Source organism: Mchenga conophoros, linkage group LG3 (genome assembly GCF_057382185.1).
Source record: "Mchenga conophoros isolate Kocher_MC1m ecotype Shallow Benthic linkage group LG3, M_conophoros_male_GT1.1, whole genome shotgun sequence".
NCBI classification, from domain to species: domain Eukaryota; kingdom Metazoa; phylum Chordata; class Actinopteri; order Cichliformes; family Cichlidae; genus Mchenga; species Mchenga conophoros.
This window is the reverse complement of record NC_140528.1, coordinates 80,623,093-80,633,961: the sequence shown is the minus strand read 5'-3', so window position 1 is coordinate 80,633,961 and position 10,869 is coordinate 80,623,093. Positions and strand designations below refer to the sequence as shown.

Genomic DNA, 10,869 nt, shown 5'->3' with positions numbered 1-10,869 from the left:
TTTCCTTTACCATGACCCTATGGCACAGACTTGTTTCAGTTTCATTTGACTCTGATGAGCCACCAACAATGCTCCACCCTAGGTCTGTCTGTATGGCAAATGGCTCATTGTCTTTTCCGAGTAGAACCTGTTTTGGAGCTAGAGTTCTGGGACAGTTAAATCCAATGAGTAGTCCAACATCACAACTCAGGAGAGGGGGTATCTGATCAGCGATCTCTGACAGATGGGGCCATTGCCTTGCAGTTTCATTTGTGGGTATGTTGTCATAGTTAAATGGGATGTAGTCCTTTGTGTAGGAGGGTGGAAGGTCGATGTGAACATCTGAATTATAACCTCTCACACGTAACCCTGCTACTCTCTGGCTTTTGACTGTCATGTGAACTCCCAGCATCGTGGTTAGTTTTAGCTTAACTGGATGGGATGCTGCTTGTAACTGGTTAGTTACCTCCTCACTGACAAATGTGTTGTCACTTTGTGTGTCTAATAAAGCGTACACAAGCTGCTCTTTAGATGGACTCTGAGTAGTGGAAACCCACACAGGAACAATCATGGAGGTACTACCTGATTGACCCACCTTAGTAACATTCAGAGCTGTGGCTGCCATGGTGTCATTTTCTGTGGTTGAAGCGACGTTTGTAGAGCTCTGAGGCCTTTCATTTGCCATGTGACTCTCATTGTGCAAACAGGTGGGGTGTCGTCCTTTGCAAGTGTCACATTTGTGGCGATGACGACAGTCTCTGGCATTGTGGCCCACCTTTAAGCACCCGTAGCACAGTTTATTTTCCTTCACAAATGTCCGTTTGTGGTCTAGTGACTTCTCTGAGAAGCTTGGGCACTTTGACAACTGATGACTTTCATCTTATGAAAGTCATCAGTTGCATCTTTGGTAGTTTTCTGCCAGTAAGCTGGAGTTCCTCTGAGTGGCTGCATAAATCTGATTGCATCTTTATTTCTTACCAGCTTCTCTACTTCTGTCTTACTTTGTAACATTCCTGATGTGATTTTGCGTCCATCTTTCGTCATAGTTTTACCTTTCCTTAGCTGTATTGTCATGCTGGAATTAGCCAAATGTATTTCAGTGACAAACTGTGAGAAAAACAGGTAATTTGTGTCTTTAGCAAATCTTGCATCAATGTTGAAAAGCCTTGACTTGAAGTAAGCACTCGGTGTGAGTTTAAGAAGTCTCTTTTCATCCAGTGTATTCTGACCAGTAGGAAACTGCACAGGAAATGCCATGGCTTCCAAATGAGGAGTTCTGAAGAAGCTAACAGGATTGTTTCTTTCTGCAGGAGCCACACAATATGTGTTATCAGTGAAACAGAGAATCTCTTCTGAAATGTCAACAGGCTGCAGACAACTTTCTAGAGCAAAACCTCCATTGTTCAAATCACTTTCTGGTTCCTCTGGATTGATTTCCTCTGGTTGTTCATCACAGGATTGCATATTAATAGCTTGTTCACTTTCAGACTCACTTTCGCACAAAAGGGCATCTTTTTCATAGTTGTCAATTTCCATTAGATCTGCTTCATCATAATCATCACTTCCCATGCTGGCTTCATCACTGCTGTCATCATCAGGTAGGTAACGTTGGATCACAAAGCAATGCTTTGTCCTGATGATATGAGGTTTTGTGCATTTGAAGGAGCTAAATGGAAAAATGAGAAAATAAAGTAAGTTTCAAAATTTCTTCAAAATTGATTTCTCACTAGTTAAAAACAGCAAAAAACTATACTGTTGAATTATTATCAGTAGTTTGTGAAAACATTGTATTGCAGTTTAAATCAATTGATTATCTTACCAGTGACTGCAGTAATGCTGACTCCACTGCTTCTGACGTTCTCAAACACAGAGTAGAGAGTGAATGTGTATTGAGTTCCAGCAGTGAGAGATGAGAGTGTTTGATTCAATGGTCCATTTCCAGCTGGTGCACTGATGCTTGTCTCTGTACCATTAAACTGGAGAACAAAGCTGACATTGTTGTTGACTTTATTCCACTGCAGAGTGATGCTGGTTTCATTTTGTCCTGATGATATGAGGTTTTGTGCATTTGAAGGAGCTAAATGGAAAAATGAGAAAATAAAGTAAGTTTCAAAAATTCTTCAAAATTGATTTCTCACTAGTTAAAAACAGTAAAAAATTATACTGTTGAATTATTATCAGTAGTTTGTGAAAACATTGTATTGCAGTTTAAATCAATTGATTAACTTACCAGTGACTGCAGTAATGCTGACTCCACTGCTTCTGACGTTCTCAAACACAGAGTAGAGAGTGAATGTGTATTGAGTTCCAGCAGTGAGAGATGAGAGTGTTTGATTCACTGGTCCATTTCCAGCTGGTGCACTGATGCTTGTCTCTGTACCATTAAACTGGAGAACAAAGCTGACATTGTTGTTGACTTTATTCCACTGCAGAGTGATGCTGGTTTCATTTTGTCCTGATGATATGAGGTTTTGTGCATTTGAAGGAGCTAAATGGAAAAATGAGAAAATAAAGTAAGTTTCAAAAATTCTTCAAAATTGATTTCTCACTAGTTAAAAACAGCAAAAACAGACTCTGGCTAAGGCAATCTACACCACACCAGGGCCTGAGTTGCCGGCTGGGGTCAACTACACCACACCAGGGCCTGTGGCTCTGGCTGAGGCCACCTACACCACACCAGGGCCTGTGGCTCTTGCTCAGGCCACCAGGGTCTGTGACTCTAGCTAAGGCAATCTACACCACACCAGGGCCTGAGTTGCTATTGAGGCCACTTACACCACAGCAGGGCCTGTGGCTCTGGCTGAGGCCATCTACACGACACCAGGGCCTTAGTTGCTATTGAGGCCACTTACACCAGACCACGGCCTGTGGCTCTGGCTGAGGCCACTTACACCAGACCTCGGCCTTTGGCTCTTGCTCAGGCCAATTACACCACACCAGGGCCTGTGGCTCTTGCTCAGGCCACTTACACCACACCAGGGCCTGTGACTCTGGCTAAGGCAATCTACACCACACCCGGGCCTTAGTTGCCGGCTGGGGCCACCTACACCACAGCAGGGCCTGTGGCTCTGGCCGAGGCCATCTAGACCACACCAGGGCCTTAGTTGCTGGTGAGGCCACTTACACCACACCAGGGCCTGTGGCTCTTGCTCAGGTCACCAGGGTCTGTGACTCTGGCTAAGGCCATCTACACCACACCAGGGCCTGAGTTGCCTGCTGTGGCCACCTACACCACACCAAGGCCTGTGGCTCTGGCTGAGGCAATCTACACGACACCAGGGCCTTAGTTGCTATTGAGGCCACTTACACCAGACCACGGCTTGTGGCTCTGGCTGAGGCCACTTACACCAGACCACGGCCTTTGGCTCTTGCTCAGGCCAATTACACCACACCAGGGCCTGTGGCTCTTGCTCAGGCCACTTACACCACACCAGGGCCTGTGACTCTGGCTAAGGCAATCTACACCACACCCGGGCCTTAGTTGCCGGCTGGGGCCACCTACACCACAGCAGGGCCTGTGGCTCTGGCCGAGGCCATCTAGACCACACCAGGGCCTTAGTTGCTGGTGAGGCCACTTACACCACACCAGGGCCTGTGGCTCTTGCTCAGATCACCAGGGTCTGTGACTCTGGCTAAGGCCATCTACACGACACCAGGGCCTGAGTTGCCTGCTGTGGCCACCTACACCACACCAAGGCCTGTGGCTCTGGCTGAGGCCATCTACACCACACCCGGGCCTTAGTTGCCGGCTGGGGCCACCTACACCACAGCAGGGCCTGTGGCTCTGGCTGAGGCCATCTAGACCACACCAGGGCCTTAGTTGCTGGTGAGGCCACTTACACCACACCAGGGCCTGTGGCTCTTGCTCAGGTCACCAGGGTCTGTGACTCTGGCTAAGGCCATCTACACCACACCAGGGCCTGAGTTGCCTGCTGTGGCCACCTACACCACACCAAGGCGTGTGGCTCTGGCTGAGGCCATCTACACGACACCAGGGCCTTAGTTGCTATTGAGGCCACTTACACCAGACCACGGCCTGTGGCTCTGGCTGAGACCACGGCCTGTGGCTCTGGCTGAGGCCACTTACACCAGACCACGGCCTTTGGCTCTTGCTCAGGCCAATTACACCACACCAGGGCCTGTGGCTCTTGCTCAGGCCACTTACACCACACCAGGGCCTGTGACTCTGGCTAAGGCAATCTACACCACACCCGGGCCTTAGTTGCCGGCTGGGGCCACCTACACCACAGCAGGGCCTGTGGCTCTGGCCGAGGCCATCTAGACCACACCAGGGCCTTAGTTGCTGGTGAGGCCATGTACACCACACCAGGGCCTGTGGCTCTTGCTCAGGTCACCAGGGTCTGTGACTCTGGCTAAGGCCATCTACACGACACCAGGGCCTGAGTTGCCTGCTGTGGCCACCTACACCACACCAAGGCCTGTGGCTCTGGCTGAGGCCATCTACACCACACCAGGGCCTTAGTTGCTAATGAGGCCACTTACACCACACCAGGGGCTGTGGCTCTGGGTGAGGCCACTTACACCACACCAGGGCCTGTGCTTCTGGCCGAGGCCATCTTCACCAAACCAGGCCCTGTGCTGCTAGCTGAGGCCATGTACAACATATCAGGCCCTGTGCTGGTTCCTGAAGCAATCTTCAACAATCCAGGGCCTGTGCTGCTGGATAAATGCTAAACTGAGTCTTTGGGTTAGGGTATTATGCAAGCATGCAGGTAGGGTTATAGGATTGTGTTCGTAACTTCAGGTACTTGCCACTTAATCACTTGAATCCATAAATTGAGACATTGTGCTGGGGTCAGCAGCTTAGAGCCATGCCACCCTGAGCACGCCTGACCTCGGAAGCTAAGCAGGGCTGGGCTTGGTTAGTACTTGGATGGGAGACTTCCTGGGAATACCTGGTGCTGTAAGCCTTTTATTTTCATGTCATTGAACTGCTTTTGAACCAGATAAGGGGTGTATTAAAAGACCCAAAGCAGCTGCCCATTAATGAGGGCACAATAACGACATTGCGTTTCGCTTTTTACCAATGTCTTGTGCTGCTGGCTGAGGCCACCTACACCACACCAGGGGCTGTGACTCTGGCTAACGCAATCCACGCCACACCAGGGCCTGAGTTGCCGGCTGGGGCCACTTACACCACACCAGGGCCTGTGGATTTGGCTGAGGCCACGTACACCACACCAGGGCCTGTGGCTGCTGGCTGAGGCCACCTACACCACACCAGGGCCTGTGGCTGCTTGCTGAGGCCACTTACACCACACCAGGTTCTTAGTTGCTATTCAGGCCACTTACACCACACCAGGGCCTCTGGCACTGGCTGAGGCCACTTACACCACAACAGGGCCTGAGTTGCCGGCTGAGGCCACTTAGACCACACCAGGGTCTGTGGCACTGGCTGAGGCCACTTACACCACACCAGGGCCTGTGGCTCTTGCTCAGGCCAACTACACCACACCAGGGCCTGTGTGTGCTGGCTGAGGCCACCTACACCACACCAGGGCCTGTGGGTGCTGGCTGAGGCCACTTACACCACACCAGGGCTTGTGGCTGCTGGCTGAGGCCACTTACACCACACCAGGGCCTGTGGCTCTTGCTCAGGCCACTTACACCACACCAGGGTCTGTGCCTCTGGCTCAGGCCACTTACACCACAACAGGGCCTGAGTTGCCGGCTGAGGCCACCTACACCACACCAGGGCCTGTGGCTGCTGGCTGAGGCCACTTACACCACACCAGGGTCTGTGGCTGCTGGCTGAGGCCACCTACACCACACCAGGGCCTGTGGCTCTGGCTTAGGCCATCTACACCACACCAGGGCCTGTGGCTCTGGCTGAGGCCACTTACACCACACCAGGGCCTGTGGCTCTTGCTCAGGCCACCTACACCACACCAGGGCCTGTGGCACTGGCTGAGGCCATTTACACCACACCAGGGCCTGTGGCTGGTGGCTGAGGCCACTTACACCACACCAGGGCCTGTGGCTGCTGGCTGAGGCCACCTACACCACACCAGGGCCTGTGGCACTGGCTGAGGCCACTTACACCACACCAGGGCCTGTGGCTGCTGGCTGAGGCCCCTTACACCACACCAGTGCCTTAGTTGCTATTGAGGCCACTTACACCACACCAGGGCCTGTGGATCTTGCTCAGGCCACTTATACCACACCAGGGCCTTTGACTCTGGCTAAGGCAATCTACACCACACCCGGGCCTGAGTTGCCGGCTGGGGCCACCTACACCACACCAGGGCCTGTGGCTCTTGCTGAGGCCACGTACACCACACCAGGGCCCGTGGCTCTGGCTGAGGCCACTTACATCACACCAGGCCCTGTGCTGGTTCCTGAGGCCATCTTCAAAAATCCATGGCCTGTGCTGCTGGATAAATGCTAAACTGAGTCTTTGGGTTAGGGTCTTAGGCAGGCATACAGGTAGGGCTATAGGATTGCGTTCGTAACTTCAGGTACTTGCCACCTAATCACTTGAGTCCATAAATTGAGACATTGTGCTGGGGCCAGCAGCTTACGGCCATACCACCCTGAGCACGCCCGACCTCGTCTGATCTCGGAAGCTAAGCAGGGCTGGGCTTCGTTAGTACTTGGATGGGAGACTCCCTGGGACTACCTGGTGCTGTAAGCCTTTTATTTTCATGTCATTGAAGTGCTTTTGAACCAGAGAAGGGGGGTATTAAAAAACCCAAAGCAGCTGCCCATTAATGAGGGCACAGTAACGACATTGCTTTTCGCTCTTTACCAATGTCTTGTGCTGCTGGCTGAGGCCACCTACACCACACCAGGGCCTGTGGCTGGTGGCTGAGGCCACTAACACCACAACAGGGCCTGAGTTGCCGGCTGAGGCCACTTAGACCACACCAGGGTCTGTGGCACTGGCTGAGGCCACTTACACCACACCAGGGCCTGTGGCTCTTGCTCAGGCCACTTACACCACAACAGGGCCTGAGTTGCCGGCTGAGGCCACCTACACCACACCAGGGCCTGTGGCTGCTGGCTGAGGCCACTTACACCACACCAGGGCCTGTGGCACTGGCTGAGGCCACTTACACCACACCAGGGCCTGTGGCTCTTGCTCAGGCCACTTACACCACAACAGGGCCTGAGTTGCCGGCTGAGGCCACCTACACCACACCAGGGCCTGTGGCTGCTGGCTGAGGCCACTTACACCACACCAGGGCCTGTGGCTGCTGGCTGAGGCCACCTACACCACACCAGGGCCTGTGGCTCTGGCTTAGGCCATCTACACCACACCAGGGCCTTAGTTGCTATTGAGGCCATCTACACCACACCAGGGCCTGTGGCTCTGGCTGAGGCCACCTACACCACACCAGGGCCTGTGGCTCTGGCTTAGGCCATCTACACCACACCAGGGCCTTAGTTGCTATTGAGGCCATCTACACCACACCAGGGCCTGTGGCTCTGGCTGAGGCCACTTACACCACACCAGGTTCTTAGTTGCTATTCAGGCCACTTACACCACACCAGGGCCTCTGGCACTGGCTGAGGCCACTTACACCACAACAGGGCCTGAGTTGCCGGCTGAGGCCACTTAGACCACACCAGGGTCTGTGGCACTGGCTGAGGCCACTTACACCACACCAGGGCCTGTGGCTCTTGCTCAGGCCAACTACACCACACCAGGGCCTGTGTGTGCTGGCTGAGGCCACCTACACCACACCAGGGCCTGTGGGTGCTGGCTGAGGCCACTTACACCACACCAGGGCTTGTGGCTGCTGGCTGAGGCCATCTACACCACACCAGGGCCTGTGGCTCTTGCTCAGGCCACTTACACCACACCAGGGTCTGTGCCTCTGGCTCAGGCCACTTACACCACAACAGGGCCTGAGTTGCCGGCTGAGGCCACCTACACCACACCAGGGCCTGTGGCTGCTGGCTGAGGCCACTTACACCACACCAGGGTCTGTGGCTGCTGGCTGAGGCCACCTACACCACACCAGGGCCTGTGGCTCTGGCTTAGGCCATCTACACCACACCAGGGCCTGTGGCTCTGGCTGAGGCCACTTACACCACACCAGGGCCTGTGGCTCTTGCTCAGGCCACCTACACCACACCAGGGCCTGTGGCACTGGCTGAGGCCACTTACACCACACCAGGGCCTGTGGCTGGTGGCTGAGGCCACTTACACCACACCAGGGCCTGTGGCTGCTGGCTGAGGCCACCTACACCACACCAGGGCCTGTGGCACTGGCTGAGGCCACTTACACCACACCAGGGCCTGTGGCTGCTGGCTGAGGCCCCTTACACCACACCAGTGCCTTAGTTGCTATTGAGGCCACTTACACCACACCAGGGCCTGTGGATCTTGCTCAGGCCACTTATACCACACCAGGGCCTTTGACTCTGGCTAAGGCAATCTACACCACACCCGGGCCTGAGTTGCCGGCTGGGGCCACCTACACCACACCAGGGCCTGTGGCTCTTGCTGAGGCCACGTACACCACACCAGGGCCCGTGGCTCTGGCTGAGGCCACTTACATCACACCAGGCCCTGTGCTGGTTCCTGAGGCCATCTTCAAAAATCCATGGCCTGTGCTGCTGGATAAATGCTAAACTGAGTCTTTGGGTTAGGGTCTTAGGCAGGCATACAGGTAGGGCTATAGGATTGCGTTCGTAACTTCAGGTACTTGCCACCTAATCACTTGAGTCCATAAATTGAGACATTGTGCTGGGGCCAGCAGCTTACGGCCATACCACCCTGAGCACGCCCGACCTCGTCTGATCTCGGAAGCTAAGCAGGGCTGGGCTTCGTTAGTACTTGGATGGGAGACTCCCTGGGACTACCTGGTGCTGTAAGCCTTTTATTTTCATGTCATTGAAGTGCTTTTGAACCAGAGAAGGGGGGTATTAAAAAACCCAAAGCAGCTGCCCATTAATGAGGGCACAGTAACGACATTGCTTTTCGCTCTTTACCAATGTCTTGTGCTGCTGGCTGAGGCCACCTACACCACACCAGGGCCTGTGGCTGGTGGCTGAGGCCACTAACACCACAACAGGGCCTGAGTTGCCGGCTGAGGCCACTTAGACCACACCAGGGTCTGTGGCACTGGCTGAGGCCACTTACACCACACCAGGGCCTGTGGCTCTTGCTCAGGCCACTTACACCACAACAGGGCCTGAGTTGCCGGCTGAGGCCACCTACACCACACCAGGGCCTGTGGCTGCTGGCTGAGGCCACTTACACCACACCAGGGCCTGTGGCTGCTGGCTGAGGCCACCTACACCACACCAGGGCCTGTGGCTCTGGCTTAGGCCATCTACACCACACCAGGGCCTTAGTTGCTATTGAGGCCATCTACACCACACCAGGGCCTGTGGCTCTGGCTGAGGCCACCTACACCACACCAGGGCCTGTGGCTCTGGCTTAGGCCATCTACACCACACCAGGGCCTTAGTTGCTATTGAGGCCATCTACACCACACCAGGGCCTGTGGCTCTGGCTTAGGCCACTTACACCACACCAGGGTCTGTGGCTCTGGCTGAGGCCACTTACACCACAACAGGGCCTGAGTTGCCGGCTGAGGCCACTTAGACCACACCAGGGCCTGTGGCTGCTGGCTGAGGCCACTTACACCACACCAGGGCCTGTGGCTGCTGGCTGAGGCCACCTACACCGCACCAGGGCCTTAGTTGCTATTGATGCCACTTACACCACACCAGGGCCTGGGGCTCTTGCTCAGGCCACCTACACCACACCAGGGCCTGTGGCACTGGCTGAGGGCACTTACACCACAACAGGGCCTGAGTTGCCGGCTGAGGCCACTTACACCACACCAGGGCCTGTGGCTGCTGGCTGAGGCCACTTACACCACACCAGGGCCTGTGGCTGCTGGCTGAGGCCACCTACACCACACCAGGGCCTGTGGCTCTTGCTCAGGCCACTCACATCACACCAGGCCCTGTGCTTCTGGCCGAGGCCATCTTCACCAAACCAGGCCCTGTGCTGCTAGCTGTGGCCATGTACAACATACCAGGCCCTGTGCTGGTTCCTGAGGCCATCTTCAACAATCCAGGGCCTGTGCTGTTGGATAAATGCTAAACTGAGCCTTTGGGTTAGGGTATTATGCAAACATGCACGTAGGGTTATAGGATTGTCTTCGGAACTTCAGGTACTTGCCACCAAATCACTTGAATCCATAAATTGAGACGTTGTGCTTGGGCCAGCAGCTTACGGCCATACCACCCTGAGCACGCCTGACCTAGTCTGATCTCGGAAGCTAAGCAGGGCTGGGCTTCGTTAGTACTTGGATGGGAGACTGCCTGGGAATACCTGGTGCTGTAAGCCTTTGATTTTCATGTCATTGAACTGCTTTTGATCCAGAGAAGGGGTGTATTAAAAGACCCAAAGCAGCTCCCCATTAATGAGGGCACATTAACGACATTGCTTTTGGCTCTTTTCCAATGTCTTGTGCTGCTAGCTGATGCCACCTACACCACACCAGGGCCTGTGATTCTGGCTAAGGTAATGTACAACACACACGGGCCTGAGTTGCCGGCTGAGGCCACTTAGACCACACCAGGGTCTGTGGCACTGGCTGAGGCCACTTACACCACACCAGGGCCTGTGGCTGCTGGCTGAGGACACTTACACCACACCAGGGCCTGTGGCTGCTGGCTGAGGCCACTTACACCACACCAGGGCCTTAGTTGCTATTGAGGCCACTTACACCACACCAGGGTCTTTGGCTCTTGCTCAGGCCACTTACACCACACTAGGGTCTGTGCCTCTGGCTGAGGCCACTTACACCACAACAGGGCCTGAGTTGCCGGCTGAGGCCACCTACACCACACCAGGGCCTGTGGCTGCTGGCTGAGGCCACCTACACCACACCAGGGCCTGTG

The 10,869-nt window shown here is 54.5% G+C and overlaps 4 pseudogenes; all 4 read left to right on the top strand.

Annotated features, from left to right (window-relative positions):
- The first annotated feature begins 4,801 nt into the window (after window positions 1-4,801).
- Window positions 4,802-4,910, top strand: LOC146580685 (5S ribosomal RNA; annotated as a pseudogene).
- Window positions 4,911-6,515: 1,605 nt separating this feature from the next.
- Window positions 6,516-6,634, top strand: LOC146580684 (5S ribosomal RNA; annotated as a pseudogene).
- A 2,073-nt stretch (window positions 6,635-8,707) lies between these two features.
- Window positions 8,708-8,826, top strand: LOC146580683 (5S ribosomal RNA; annotated as a pseudogene).
- A 1,367-nt stretch (window positions 8,827-10,193) lies between these two features.
- LOC146580682 (5S ribosomal RNA) lies at window positions 10,194-10,312 on the top strand (annotated as a pseudogene).
- Window positions 10,313-10,869: the final 557 nt, after the last annotated feature.